The sequence below is a fragment of the Macaca nemestrina genome, chromosome 9, assembly GCF_043159975.1.
Source record: "Macaca nemestrina isolate mMacNem1 chromosome 9, mMacNem.hap1, whole genome shotgun sequence".
In the NCBI taxonomy this organism is placed as follows: Eukaryota; Metazoa; Chordata; class Mammalia; order Primates; family Cercopithecidae; genus Macaca; species Macaca nemestrina.
Window position 1 is genome coordinate 55224714 of NC_092133.1, and position 14459 is coordinate 55239172.

General features: G+C 36.8%; 1 pseudogene; it reads right to left on the reverse strand.

The window, feature by feature from the left end:
• Positions 1-8618: 8618 nt before the first annotated feature.
• Positions 8619-10256, reverse strand: LOC105466194 (TNF receptor-associated factor 6 pseudogene; annotated as a pseudogene).
• Between the last annotated feature and the right edge of the window lie 4203 nt (positions 10257-14459).

The following is a 14459-nucleotide window of genomic DNA, read 5'->3' on the forward strand; positions in this document are numbered from 1 at the left end:
GACCTGAGGTATAAAAATGTAAAAGACTCTATTTACATAGGCAAATTAAATTAGAGGTCTGAATTATGATAGATCCACAGAGTTTACTAGTCAATAAAATAGACCCATTTCTACCAACGTAATCTCTATTAAATATTGGTCCTGTAATCAGTCCTGTATGTGGAAGGATCTATTTTTTCTAGAGTATGAAATAACAGTAGTCTTGGTCTACCTTCATAATTCTGATGTTTTGTGCCACTGGAACTGCCTGGGATTCCAATTATAGCCGTTGAGCTCCCTCTGGACATAGCTGAAGCTCTGTTGGAGGTAGACCACACCAAGGATCGCAGCCAGGCTTATTTAAATGTTGTTGCTATAGTAGTCACTGACTTGGTAGCCCAGGCAGTAACCTTTTCCATGGTAATCTGCAATGACAATCCCTTATCAAAGCAGGATCCTCACTTTGTTGTGTACTCGTCTCCACAAGGACTGTGCTTAAATGCCTTCAGCAAGTAGCTCAGTTTTCCCCTCTCCCATCCATCATCCCTTTCATCTTCATAATTAGTTTTGATAACTCTTCCAACTCTGCAGCCTGAACCATCTATATTGTAATCCCCCAATTTAGAGATTGAAACTATTCAAAATTGCATTGTATCCTGAATCTCAAACTCTAGTTCACAAGTAAATGTCATTCATGTTGAGATGGAAATAATGAGTAAAATTAGAGAGGAGTAAAATTCAAAAGGAAAAATTATCCTTTTGAATATTGAGAGAAATAAGTATGTCTTAACAAACAACAGTGAGTAAAAGAGAGTGCAAAAGCCATTCAACATGCAAGGTAAACAGTAACAGAGTAGAATCAAGAGTTCAGAGTCAGGAGATAGGCAGTAGAGGGCATTAGGAGTTTTGGAAGTCACACTAAGAAGTTTGGCCTTTATCTTAAAGCTATTGAAGGCCTTTCAGCAGGGTTGTAAGAAGATAAAATTTGTGATTTTTGGAAACATAATCTGACTCTAGAATGGAGTAGGGATTTGAATAAGATAAGGCATGTGGCCAAGAGCCCTGTAGGAAGATGTTGTAAGAATCTGATGAAGACATATTGGTGACCTGAGCTTGACTGTGGCAGTAAGAATGAGGAGAAATGGATGAACTGGAGAGAATTTCAGGAAAGAGAATTGGTCAGCATTGGTGATAAATAGAATCAAAGGGTGAGAGAGAGGGACTTGCTAGAAATGATTCCCAGATAAGTGGTTTAGGCAACTGGATGGTGGAAGACAGCGTTTAGTTCAATTTTAGAGAAGTTTGAGGCAGCTGTCAGAAATCCAAATAGAAATACACACAAGACATTTAAATAGTTGTATCTGGAACACAGAAGAAAGGTTTGAGTTAGAGACACAGATTGGGAATACATATGTACATGGATGGTAGTTGAAACAAGAGGATTGAATAAGATGGCTAAGGGAACAAACAAAATGAGAAAATAACAGTGTTTATGGCTCAGACTTAGCTCTCTAGAAAGCAGATCCTTGGGTAGAAGCTGCTCTCCTACTTTTTTTTTTTTTTTTTTTTTTTTTTACAGAGTGCAATCCCATGGAAGCAGGGATGAAAAGGGGGAATGAGACAAGGAAGAAAAAACGAGCTAACAGAAGCTTGTTTTACCCAGTTGAATGCTGCTTAATATTAAGTGGGACCATTCTTCAAGAGACCCGAGCTCATAACTGGGTGGGGAAGGAGTCAGAAAGGAAGACTACATCATCCGCAAATCCTCCATTGGTCAAATACTTGCCCTAGTGACATTAACTTTTTCAGCTTTCCCACCCTTCAATACATATATGTCTGCTTTTTAGTTGCGCCTTGCATGGGTGGCAACTAGGATCTATAGAATCTTATGAATCACTGGCCACAGGAAAGCCACAAGTTGGAAGGCAAGAAGCTCACAGTGGGCTTGAAGGCACTGCTGGTCAGACCCATGTGAATTTAGTCAGGCAGTTACTAGCAAAGACTGTCCAAAGCTGGTCACCATGGTAGTGGCAGGAGTGAAATGAGGGGCAAGGACTTCAGAGACAGGTAAAGCCAAGAAGGCCCAAGTTGGTTGATAAAAAATAAATGCATTCTCTAGGTCAGATGTCTGTCTAATATTAATAGTATTAGTATTAGTAATAGTATTAGTATTGGTACTGACAAACACTAATACTTACGGGATGGGCAGAGGAAGAGAGGTGGTAAAGGAGACTAAACATGGGTAAAAAATAACTGCTAGAAAGATGGAGGCAAGGGAGTGACTGGAAATGAGGAATGAATAGCAAGTGGAAAGACAGGTGTGCTACATTCTAGCAAGATGAATGATCCTCCCAAATTTTCCAACTTTGTACCATTGTTAATTATGTTCTCTCTTCATGAAGTATCTTCAGCTCAACTCCATTCCTCCCAATCTGTCCTTATAATTTTACCCATTTAGCAAGTAATGAATCACCTCACTCAGCAAGTTTTTCATTTTCTTCTCCATTCAAACCAGAGGTCATTTCCCCTAATCAATCCACTTATAGCACTTACAACACCTTTCCCTTTGGGGGTGTTGTTACCCCATGTATATGTTTTAAACTTTTGGTCATCTTTGTTTCTCCTTCAATGCTTTGGCAGTCATAAGGGTCCTCAGGATATTTGCTGATTATAAATGACATGAGGAGGGAACAATCGTTGAAAAGCTATGCTCAGAGGTTAATCAGCTAGTTAATATTTCACAGGGCTAAGTTCCATAATGATTATCACTTAAGTCCGGAGTTTAAGAAGGCAATGAGTTTTCAAGGCCAGAAAGTGAGAATGAGCTGGGATTTTCTCTTTGTATCTTCCTCTGCCTCAATTTTTGCGTCTTCTATTTTCTCTTATTTACCCTTTACTATTTACTGCTATCTCCTTTCTTCATTCTTCATGGCTATCCCTCATTCTCTCCCCCTTTCCTATTAAGCCCATCTGTCCTTTCTCCTTCCTCCTTTGCCTTCCCATTTTTAGAGGTTTTTTAAAGTACCTATTATGTATAAGACATTTAAAGAGAAATTACTGACCTGAAGGAAAAGGAAATATAATTGAACACAGACATCTTGATACAATTTTTATCATGAATCTTCTATCAATACCTTCTATTTCTGCTTTCTCTTCTCCTGCCTCTTGCCACCCTCATTCTTGCCTCCAATTCCTGACAAATGCAGGTGATTTTGATCAGTCAAGTACACTATAGTTTTGGGTTTTCAAGCTCGAGCTTCAACCACAAGCAGGTCTTTGTGCAAGGCCAATTCTACCACTTGCCAGCAGAGTAACCCAGGGCAATTAATTAAGCCTCAGTTTCCTTATAAGAAAAATGAGAATAATAATAATATTTACTTCATAGTACTCTTGTGAGATTTAGAAATAATGACATAACTGTCTGGTACAGAGGTATATATAGTTCAATAAACAAAACCATGATAATAATAATCACCATAGTATATCATCATTATTAAGTCACAGTCTATATTTTACATTTGAAAACAAGATTTGGGATGATTATAGCTGCTAAAAATCATAGACAATGGAACAAAGCTGTTTATATATCATGTGACTTTTAGTAGGGGTAGGAATGTGTAGAGGAATTATCTCACTCTATGGGAACCAATATGGGAGCATTTGACTGAATTTGAATGGGTGAGAGGCAATATTCCACTCTTCATTCTTCTAAACTTTCATGTTTCCCCTTACAAGGACTAAGTAAAGTATGTCTCCTCAAATAAGAAGGGAGAGTGTTTTACGTTTAAATTTAGCCCCATGCTATAAATTTCTAACTCTACCCAGGGACATGGGCTGTTTCTGTTAAAAAGATACCACAAAAGGATCAGGCTAATGTTTTTCCAGACTGTGTTTCTGGTATGCTATTGGCACTGTCAGTCCCTATGGTTACACATTCAGTTAGCCAGAGCACTTCCTTCAAGCAAGCAGAGGGATAGGAAACAGAATGGAGGAGGCAGCAGAAAAATGGCCAGCAAGCAGTCTTGTCAGAAAAAGTAATGGGGTTCAGAATGATGGATGAAAGAATGACTTGTGAAACAGAGACGGGCAAAGGCAGGAGGAATAATAACATGTTGAAAAGACTCTGGAATAAAGGGAGAAAATAAAGCATTTACCAAAAAAAAAAAAAAAAAAAGAACATAGTGGTAGGGGTAGAAATAGTAACTAAAACAAAGACAGGTTGCAATGTATTTTGTTTTCAGTTCCTAAATTATTATGTGGAGAAAAAAGGACATTTAATTTGTAAACTTAAGACATTTGAAGCTATTTTAATGCTCAAAAATTTACTTTCTAAAATTTGGATGTTAAACCTGCCTAATGATATAGAGTCCCCATACCTCCAGCCCCAGAGAAATAGTTCTTCAGCTTTTTGGAATCGTGAGACACTCTTAATAATCGAATGAGGAGTTGTAAACCCTTCTCCCTAGAAAAAAATGCACTTATAAACAAAATATTACATGGATAATTTTAGTTGTTTATGGACATGGACACACTCGTCTATTCATGGATTCTAATATTCTCTGTTAAAGAGACTGAAATAAAATCTCTTATTCTCATTTGACTAATGGCTTTGCTGAAAGACATCACTATTTTCCTAAAAGAATAGTGACATCTTCAAATGGTAAGCCTTGGGAAGAACAGCAAATTTCTACTTAATCTCAAACTCTAAAAAAAATTAAAACTTTCACCCTGTTTATGTTATAATACAAATTAAATATAACATTAGCAGGGCTGTCAGATCGACTTGACAACCTCTGCTTATGTGTTTTCTCTAAGGGCCTGACTTACATAAGAGAAAATAAAAATTGTGCATTTCAGCTGTTCTACTTTATGTAGATTGCTTGTCTAGTCAGAGGCAAGGTGTCTTCAGGGAGAACAGGGAACAGAGGATATAAGCTGGAGGAGGCAGGGCGGAGAGAAATCGGGCCAGAGAGGGACTAGGAATTAGAGAGAAATTTAGAAACCTCCTGCACGTGGTGAATAAATAGTGAACACAGGAAGTACAGACAATTAAAATCAGGAAATAGCCAAAACACATAATCAATTTGATATAAGGACTTTGTACAGAGTAAATCTTAAGACCCAAAAATGAAATTTAAGGAATTAGGAATTGCTAAAGGCAATGTAGGATCCTAGATTGAATCTTAGAATAGAAATAGTTCATCAGCGCAAACACTGGGGAAAGCTGAATAAAGTTTATAATCCAGTGAATAGTATTGTCCCAGTGTTAGTTTCTTAATTTTCAGAAATGTATCATGATTATGTAAGATGCTGACATTAGGGGAAGTTGGGTAAAGGTTTACTGCAACTCTACTATCTTTGTAACATTTCTATACATTAAAATAATCTTAAAGCAAAATGTTAACATTTTTAAAAAGGAATCCTGAATACAGAAATTAAAATAGATCTTGAATACATTATTAAATAATCAAATATGGTTTCAGAAAACTAAGTGCTAATCCATCCCACTTCGAAAGAAAGATTTCACCTGGTTCCTCAGCCTGCCCTGGCATTTTGTCTTCCTGTTGTCATAGCCCCCCCTTACCTCTAATCTGGTTCCTTTTACCAGGCTTCATTTCATCCACAAGGAAAGAAAAATGCCTGGGTAACCATGCCTTACTTAGCCTTTCGTATTCTCGATTTAGCATTTCTATTTCCTGAAGCAAAAAGATTCCTCTTTAACCTTTCTCATCAATGAAATTAATCCAGCAATTAATCATTTCTGTTCTTTACAAGCTTGCTTCAAAATTTCAGTTCCTCCTAAGAGCCTATCTATGCATATTTGGTTTAATTGGGTGGAAAAATATCTAATGTGGACTACTCAATGAATGTCTTGGTGTGTGAGCAGTAGGGGAAGAAAATGCTGCTTTTCCAATGTTTAAGGAATGATATTGGCTGGCTTAATAAAAACAGATTCATTGAACATTTTTATATACTCCAATACAACAAATATGTATTGAAAGCCTTTTACAAGCCACATGATGGAAAAACAAAGATAAATGAAATCCCTAACTTCAAGGAGAGTCCATCCTAGGGAAGACACAACACAGCCTAGTAGAGAGGCAATTTCAGTGTGTTAATTGCTATTAGAGAAGTATAGTATAAGGTCTGATGGGATTGTATAAGAAAGGCACTGGGACTATGGCCAAATGCACATTCAATCATTCTTTTACCAAGTTTTAAATTTATGAAACACACTGAAATAGTGCTTTCCCATGGCTTTTTTAACGGATGCTTTCTCCCTACACACAAAGGATCTTTAAATTGTTCTACTCTAGACACAAAGCATCTGTGACATGCCATTTTCTGTGAAACACATTGTTGCATTTTTGTCTAACATGTTATTTTCCCAATGACTATTTATCAACTGCTCTATGTTTGTCTAATGAACAAAAAGTGCAAGGCAAGGAAATAAACCTCAGTAAAACAATAAAAAGGCAACCATGCATCATCGATTTAGCAGGGGAGGAAAGGAACAAATAAAAAGAGCACAGAGACTCAGTTGGTTCTGAATACCAGGAAACGGAGTCTGTGTTTCTCAACAAGTAAATAGCATGAACTCTGCCAACTAGTTGGAAGCACTGAGAAAAAATAAAAAGTCAGCCACGTTTTAATTAAAAAAAAAAAAAACTATTCAGCTGTATTCAGGTGATCCAGTAGGACACAGTCACAATCAAGAGGCTAAAAAAAGCAGCAGTGATAAGATTATACACACAGTACACATTCCTGCCCATACACAGTAACTTGTTTTACCATTACCACTAATTCAACCAAGGCAAATATTTTAATATCTAGAACCACTCATATATCAGTCAGCTTGGATTGCCATAACAAAATACTATTGACTTTGGGGCTTAAACAACAGAAGTTTTTATTTCCCACAGTTCTGATGCAAATAATGAGTAGAAAACAATATAAAATCACAGGTTAAAAAGTAGTTTCTGGATACACATCTTCTAAAAGCAATTAACTAACTGCAGCATGTCTAGAGATGTCAGTACCTTAGGCATACCTTCCCGATTATCAAAACAAATAAGGTATCCTAGGGAACTGGCCTATCACACATGATAGGAAATAATGTAGTAGTCGGATTAGGACTAGGCAAAAGGCAGTGGATGCAAAGACAGTTCTAGTAGATGAATAGTATTTAAAAATCTGAGAAATAGTAACTTTCTAAACTTACATTCAAATTAAAATAAGGTATTGATTTTCTGAAGGTAGCTTTGGAAGCATATTTAAAGGCATATTATGAGAACGTGTGTGTGTGTATTTCCCCAGTTCTATCCTGAATGTCTGGAGTGCCTTAAGGTGGCACATTTTAACCTCTCAAATCTAGGCATCCATATTTATTATGTAGAATTGTAATTGCATCAAACTAATCTGGTTCAACTTTTATGTAACAAAGTTGTGAGGTTTTTTTTTCCGGTTTCCATGGACTCCAGGTTGAAGGTCTCGTAACCTGAGCATGTCCAGATGAACCAAGTGTGCGACCACAGGTGGAGCCTAAGTGCTCTGACAAGAGTGATGACTGAATTAAGAAGCAGACACCATATGGTAGGATCCAGGGGCCAATCAGATACAGTTATGTCATCATCCATGGCAAGATCCAATCAGATCATGCTTCTTGGCATCACCTCATTGCAAAATTCAATCAGATCACATCTCATTACCCTATGCTTATACAACTTGACCCAGCCCCTAGTTCAGGGAGATACTGGTTTGGGAACTATCTCAATGTTCTCCTTACTTGTTATAAGTAATAAAATCTCCTTACTAAATGCTCCTTGGTCAGGGTCATTAGGCTTATACTCACCAAGTGACCAACCCCCCCACCACTGCCAATTGTGTAAGTAACAGAATGTATTGACAAATATTTTTCCATAACTTATTAAAGTGAAATGAAGTAAAATATATAATACTTTAACAAAGAATGATTTTTTAATGTGAGAAAAGGAACTCTAGCACAAACACAATATAGCTCATAAATTTGGACAATGTACTTAGCATCACTAGTCATCAAATTCCTCAATTGTAAAATGATGATGTTAAAAATATGATCTCTTAAGATTCCTTTGAATTTTGAGACTACATGTCTTTTTTTATATGATCGAACTTCTAAGTATAAAGACTGCAGAGACTCTTTGATTAGATAAAATGTTAAGCATTTTAAAAAATATTCTAACTTAAAAATACCATTTTACTTTTTGTACCATTTACATTTTATAATTTCTCCCTTTTTTGTGATTTTCAAGTTTAATATATTACATGTAATACTATAAAAATAAATTGAAGTTTTAAGGAAAGTCCATTATTATTGAAAGTTTACTACTCTGAGTCTGGGCTTTCTGACAATAAAATATACCAGAGCAAAAGCCCAAGAAAGTACAACAAAGAGGTATACTAACTGACAAAATAGCTGCTGCAACATGCCACAGGCACTTCAGGCCTAACATTTCTGAAAAAAGCATGGAACACGTGGATTCCCAGGAAAAAACTGCCTCAGATCATTCGTAACAGGAAGAAATAGTAAGTGACCTCTCTAACAACACTCACTAGTAGATACTACATCTTTCCCACGGCATTTTTGTTTGTTTGCATGTTATTGAGAAAAGGGCATGTTATTGAGAAGTTTGCATGTTATTGAGAAGAGGTAGTTGTTTTTGAACAAGTGAGGGCAAGCTATATCCCTGCATCAGTACTTTGTGGCTGAAAACCCTCCCTCCGAAGGCTGCCCATGTCAAAGCAGGTGGAGACCTCACAGCGCACTAATAATGTGTCATACTTAATGAAAGTTCTTTGTCTTAGTGCTTCCAGATGTATAAAAGTTACATAGCCAAAACCTTTTGGGTTCCATGGGATATGTGGGTTGCTGGAAAGCAAGCAGCTCTGGTTTGGCATCCATTATCTCTTCGTGGTTTTGCCTTACAGGTGCTTGAGACTGATCAAGGATTGTAAGACATATTGTACCTGGAAGGGCCATGGGAGGTGGCTGTCATACTCTCCTTGCATTGTGTGAACAAAAAGGGATATATAGTTTGCACAGCGCTGAGCAGTCAGTAACTGAAGGTGCAAGCGCATGCACAGTTTGTACCCAGGTTTGCCCATGTAGAAACCAGGGCTATGAATCACAACAGGTTTCTCCTCTTCTTGACATTTCAAATGCACTCCCAATCTTCCAAATGTAAATTCCATTGCACTGCTGTGCTTCAATGTCAGCAAGTTTGTCCTCAAGGGTTCGAATGGTTCATTTGAGCTCACTTACATATATACTCTGAGTTTCTATTTCATCAGTCAGCTCCTGGATTTGATGATCTTGTCCTACAAGGCGATCCTCTAACTGGTGACTAGTTTCCTGGAAATTCCGGGCCTCTGAGATATACCCAGAGTCGGGTATAAGGCTCAAACTATGAACAGCCTGGGTCAACATTCTTGTGTGACAGGGTGTTCTCTTGTAGGTGGTGTGACAAGTGATTCCTCTGCATCTTTTCATGGCAATCAAAAGTACGGAATGTGCATGGAATTGGGGCTGTAGGGCAGTCTACATCATAATATGAGGCATCTGTTCTCTGATGAGTATAGTATTGCAGTATTCACAGATGACATTTGCCAAAGGACAGTTCTGGTCCACGGATCTTTTTATCTTCAAATGCCATTGATGCAGCACAGTTGTCACAAGACACCTGTCTCCTTGGACAATCCTTCAGAATGTGAATATTAATATGGAATTTTTGGAAGGGATGCTGGCATTGGGGACAATCCATTAGAGCAAACTCACAGTGTGCTTGATGATCCCCAAGATGCCTCAGTTCCATCTTGTGCAAACAACCTTCATTTGGACAGTTCACCATCAGAGAAAGAATCTCACGTTTTGCAAAACTGTCTGGAAATAGTTTATTTTCCAACAGTATTTCATCGTCAACTGGACATTTGTGACCTGCATCCCTTATTGATTTTATGATACAGCCTTTGCGGAACCTATGGCCGCATGGCGTTTGCACTGCTTCTCGTAATGCCGTCAAGCAGATGGGGCATTCATACCTGCTTTCCAGGGGTGGGTCAAACTCTACATCATATCCCTGGATCTCCTCCATAAAGGAGCTGGAAAGGTTCCCCATGCTGGCAGTTCCACCCACACTATCATCTTTTGTTGCAGCGCTACAGGAGCTGGCCATGGCCACACAGTAGTCACTTTCAGACTGGCTGGATCCACAGCCGTTTTCACAGTTTAGCAGACTCATAGTAACTTGATTATCACATGCTTGCTCAAGTGCACTGGGCGGCAGAACCAGGCGGGCAGAGATCCCCGCCAGCCACACGACTCTGATCAGCCAAGGGCTGATAGAGGATGGACACAGACACTACGCTCCGAGAGGAGGCTGCTTGGACCTCAAACTCTAGGGTCAAAGTGCGCCATCGCCACCTCCGCGGGCCGCCGGCAGGCCAGTCCCCAGCTGCGGACGCCACTGCTTCCACCTTCTGTAATTTCTCCCATTTTAAAACATTTTTTCTCACTACACCCTGTGAGAAAGATTCCAGTCTTCACTTTGCAAATGAGAAAACTGAAGAAAAGACAGGTGAAGTGATTTAGTTGAGCTTGTACCACTAGCCAGTGAATAAGACTCTGATGCCCTGTTTGAACTGAATCCAGTATTGTTTCTTTACTTGTCTGATAGTATATTCTACTCTTCAGTGCACATGAATACCATTTTTTAATGGAAAATGAAAAATTATTCTTCAGTCAATTATAGTATTACCTAAGAATTTATTGAATATTTATACTCCTGTGCTGAGCTTTGGCATTATATTAATTAAATCAAAGTCCCTGCAGGATCCCTCTCTAGAAAGAAAATATGAATCTATAGACATGTTTGTAAAACTGAAGTTTCCAGCACTTTGCAGTATTTTCCACTCACCCACGTTACTCGTTTCTACTCCTCTTAATTTCTACCCTTTTTGTGTACTACCAAACAGAAGATGCCTTCTTTGATATTACCTAGAGTTTACTTACAATCATGCATTGACTTGAAGTCATGGCAAGAGGTAAACATGCAAGGGGAAGGTATCGTATATGATATGATTACTTCTGTGTGTGTGACTTCTTGGTCCAGATACATGAGAACTGGTTGCTTTGTGTTGCTAAGCTAATTATAGAATAATATGGTTGGCTGAAGAATAATTTTTTAATTTATATATAAAACGATGGAACATAAAGTCTTGCTTGCATGAGCAGCTAGTCAAATAAGTTATAATGATAGTGGACATAATAGAACTTCTGATGAAACATAACAATTGAACAAATAAGAATAATTCACTAAAGGAGATTTCATAACATTATACTGTCTCCATGTGATGGAAAGATCACCTTATCTTTGCATGCTAGACCACTAAGAGTTGACCATGCAGTGTACCAGTATAATTACTACACAGTGTTTCTGCTCTTTGAAACACTGGGAGCTGAGAAAGGTTCAGAAAAACACATCCTAAACAATATTTATCTTTATTATTGATAGACAATTGAAAATATTGGGAGTTTGAGTAAAGAGTATAGCTTGGTGTTTAAGAGCACAAACTGGGGAGATACATGATATTCAAAATAATGGGCTAAGAAATGAGATGTATTTGGCAATGAAGGACTAAATTCCGAACAAAATAAACAAGCTAAAGAAAAACAATGTTCTCTACGTCCTGGACTAAGCTGTGACTACAGGGTTAAGATAAAGGGATGACCTGGACTTGATATATGGGTCACCAATGAGGCTATATAATTGAGAACTCTCATTCCTCTTCTATTAATCATTTGTTAAAATGCATTGAGGAGAACCACATTCTATTCAAGTATCTCCATATACATAAACAAAGCTTTCTAGCAGGTTTCATTTCCAAACCCTTCAGGGAAGACAATTACCTTTCTACTTAGGTGAATTTGGCAACTGAAGTCAGAAGAGTAGCTCCTTTGGAGTCTTGGGGCAGGGAATACTGCTAAAAATATAATTCATTTCTTGTGCGCAGGACCCTTTGTATTAAAATGAATTGCTCAGTTTCATTTGTAGGAAAAAAAAAAACATTTTACACTGCTGAAACACAGCTGAGAGGCATTTTTGTCAAATAATTCTTAGGTATAAGAGAAGATGTATGAAAGTGCTTTCATTAAAAGTTAAGGGCTCCTTTATTAGTATTCACTCTTTGAGGTCACTGGTTTATGGAAAAATTAAAAGGGAAAAATGAAGCAAAGGAAAATAAAATGGTAGTGGCTGTTATGTTTGTTTTCTGTTTTTACAACACTAGACAGATGCTACACATCCCTAGCAGTGCTTACATAATGTCAGGTTATATAAGAAAAACCTTACATAATTATTAGTCAGATTATACAGTCTTATGTTTACCATGGAAATATCTATATTCTGCTCCTAAGGCTATGAAATGCTATTTTATGCCTTGAAGGAAGCAATTAATGGACAGGCTAGAAATAAATTTTAATTTCCTTGGAATTTGTAACTAATATTGATGATTTGTTGCATGTCCTAAACTCCTTTGACAACAGAAATAGTTTAAGGCAACTCTACCACCAAAAAGATATTTATTTACTCTCTATAACATCAATATTTAAATTTTATTCTAGTGTGTTTAACATAGATATAAATGATTCTGTTTTAACGTCAGTATATCCATGTTTTAACTTATTGCTTTATTAATTGAGATCTCTCATTAGAACATTGAGATCTCTTTGAGCTTATTTGGCCTTATTTTACTGTTTGCACTTACATTTGAAAACATTTCTGCAATATGTATTTTGATTTTGCCTTTTATTATATGCGTTTTGTTTTACAACATAAATATTGAACTATTACTTTAAAAACTAGATAAAATAACCAAGAGTGATATCAATATTTAAGTAAGCTATTTGTCTGGAAAGATCCTAAGATAAAGTTATCTAAGTAAATTTTGAAATAGCATTCTTTGGAGGTAATCAATGAGACTAAAAGCCATGATTCAAGGAATCTAGCCATAGTTAATAATAATTCAACATTGTTAATGTGAGCTGTGATTGCAACTTGGTCATATCCCATCTCTTCAGAAGGATGAATACACTTGAAGTTTTATTTTGCAATCATACAGAATATTTTCTAGGCATGATAAACACAAATCATGGGTGACAGGCCATGTTATTTTTTTTTTTAGTTCAACTAATGGAACTTGGAATTTTAAGGTTAAAAATGAAGAAGTCTCAGGCAAACTAGGATGAGTTGATCATCCTACTAATTTTCCTTGCCTATTCTGCCTACCTGGGAAGTGAATGTAATGCCCAAGAATATACATTTCAACTTGAAACTATAAAAACAAAAGCTTCATTCAAATAGCAGAACAGATAGAAAAAATGGGTCCTTAATGACCTGTCTGAGCAGCTACATCAGTTTTGAATTGTCTACCCCTAAATGTTATATTAGGTGAGAAAAACAAACCCAGTTTTGCTCGAATCACTGTAGTATTTTCTGTTAAATGCAATGAAATGCATTCCCAACGTTTGGACATATCTAGTTGAATCTAGAGACTTAGATTAATAAACTGAGTCTTGATCGATGAGTAAGAATTAACGAGGTGAAGAAAGGCTTTCAGACTGAAGTTGAGTCACAGTAGGCACTGCATGGAGTGACTAAAACTCCAATAGAAAACCTACAGTCTCTCTCACATGAAGAAACAGAGGTCAATGTATAGTACAACCACAGCCACTGAAATATAAGTGTGTATTTGAGAGAAAGGAGGGGGCGTTATTTAACAAAAGAGAAATCAAGCAAACACTGAAGGCATCCAGAGGAAAATGATAAAGTTATCTAAGTAAATTTTGAAATAGCATTCTTTGGAGATAATCAACGAGATTAAATGCCATGATTCAAGGAATCTAACCATAGTTAATAATAATTCAACATTGTTAATGTGAGCTGTAACTCACATTAACACAAGGAAACAATAATTCAAATGACTGCTCAATTCTCTTCAGAAACAATGGAGGCCAGAAGACAGTGGAATAAAATCATTTAAGTGCTGAAAGAAAAAAAAATCTGTCAACCCAGAATTCTACATCAAGTAAAAATATCCGTCAAAAGTAAAGGTAAAATAAAGACATTTTCAAATAAGTGATGAAAATTTATTATTAGCTGACCTGCATACAAGAAATGTTCAAGGAATTTCTCAAGGTGATGAGAAATAGTATTAGCTGGAAGCTCAGAACTTGAGGAAGAAATAGAGAGAATATGAAGTGGCAAATATATTGGTAAATATAAAAGACAATATCTCCTCTTACTTATTAAAATACATATAACTATTTTTAAAATTATACCATCGTGCTGTGGGATTTAAGTATGTAGATGTAATTCATATGACAACTATAGTATAAAGGATGGAGAGCTGCAGTAAATGACCCTATACATATATAAGGTTTCTAT